We start from the raw sequence: 2,001 nt of genomic DNA, 5'->3' as shown, positions 1-2,001 counted from the left end.
AAAAAAAAAAAAAAAAAAAAATCAAAGTATGCCTAATCATACATACACACTGTGCACTATTACATCAATATACATAATAACATAAGAAAATATAAATTTTGCATAAACTGTAACTCGAAAAAATTAATAATGAGAAATAGTTCAATATATAAATCGACAAGTAATTTAATATCCTTATGATCGTTGTTTCTTTTTAATACAAAGGAAGTACTTCGTTCATTAGTTAGCATTACATAACAACAAATTAAATACATCCGTTACAATATTAGAAAATTCTTCCGGGGTGTTATTCAAAAAATCAAAAGAAGATTCTTCAGTCCTAACATTCTTGGATATTTCATGAGCCATATCATTACTAGTTCTTTTAACATGTCCAACACTACAACAGAAAAAACTAGAAAAAATGTGCTTAATTTCTCCTATGATCGATCATCGTATAGTTTATATACTTTCGTTAATAGAGGAATTGAAATGCATGAGTTGTTCTGATCGATTTCGATATTTGTTGATATTTTCTATGTTTAGAATTATTACATAGCTTTGTCAAGTACAACCTAAATTTAATTGTTAGTATGATGCGCAATATATTAGAGGATATAGTCTTGAAAAAAAGTGACCGCAACCCTTAGGATTCTATGTTATGGGGATGCCAGTGAATTCCGTCGGTGTATGCATTCGTATGAGTCAAAAAAACATCTTTTTAAAACCCATCAATGTATTGAAAGACATTAGTCAATCATTTGAGTCATTTTAAAAAAAAAAATCTAATTAACATAATATTAATTTAATACTCGCAGAAAACAACGAAGTAGGTTTTCCAGAAGTGCTAAGAAGTTTTGATTGCATACACTGGATGTGTCAGAGATGCCATGTTGCTTGGCAAGGTCTATATAAGGGTCCTTACACGAGACGAGTTGTTATTTTTGGAAGCTTCAGCTAACTTTGATTGTTTGGATATGGCATGTTTTTATATTTGTAATTCACAGATCGGCAACGACATGAATGTTTTATCTAAATCGCTTGGAAGACCCAAAGTATGGAATCGCTCCTGCTACGAATTTCTCCATCGACATCCGCAACTTCACTCAACGAAATCTATCTACAATAGTCAACTTCAGTTCAAACCTACAGTCATATCGGTGAAATGCGTGACACGGAGTATTTCAACATTAAGAAAAGATGTTGAACATGCTTTTGGAATTTTGAAAAAGAAATTCACCATTATTTGTAGCCTATATCATTTTGTTAGTTCAATTCAAATAAACAGGGTTATGCTCATTTGCATGACATGTTCATCAAAGAAACCCAACGTAATCCTTCTTAGACTGGGTTATGCTCATTTGCATGACATGTTCATCAAGGAAACCCAACGTAATCCTTCTTAGACTAGTTATCCAGGCCTGGTGTCGTACCGTTACATGGAGATGGTACAAGGGAATATAGGATTATCACTGGAGAATTCAAAACTGGGATTTCGCTAAGAGATAATGTAACTGCAGAATTGGGATGAATATGAAGCCAAGATCGGGAATGCTTGAAGTTTAAGTAGTTTGATTTTAATCATTTTTATTGTTATTTTTTTTAGCTAGGTCAATTTATGTAACTTTATTTAAATGTAAACTTTAATTTAATTTTAAACGTACTTTAATCTAAAGTTGAATATTATATTTAGGGACTACTAAAATATTATGAAAAACACGTTCGAGTTCGATTCCTCGAGAGAAAAATGGACATACATTGATTCACCGTAGGGAATGAATGACTCAAATATAGCATGGGTGCTTGAAACTTTGCCTTATATAAGGCGGGGTTTAAAACTTTACCAACATCCAAAATCCAAGATAAGTCTCGATTTTCAAACACCAAATGTAAGTTCTAGCGCATCTTAGGTTTCAAACGCATCTTATATTTTGAGCGTATGCTAAGATCGGAGTTCTTTGTCGCCTATAAATAGGTAATTTCCAATACTACAAAATTACACCAAAATTTTATCTATTTCTC

At 31.9% G+C, this 2,001-nt stretch overlaps 1 pseudogene; it reads left to right on the top strand.

The window, feature by feature from the left end:
* The window catches only part of LOC113273238, an 89,069-nt pseudogene that overhangs the window by 14,769 nt on the left and 72,299 nt on the right, over window positions 1-2,001 (top strand).

This window comes from Papaver somniferum, chromosome 4 (genome assembly GCF_003573695.1).
Source record: "Papaver somniferum cultivar HN1 chromosome 4, ASM357369v1, whole genome shotgun sequence".
Taxonomy (NCBI): Eukaryota; Viridiplantae; Streptophyta; class Magnoliopsida; order Ranunculales; family Papaveraceae; genus Papaver; species Papaver somniferum.
Note: the sequence above shows the minus strand (reverse complement) of the source record. Positions and strands in the feature narration are given on the sequence as shown.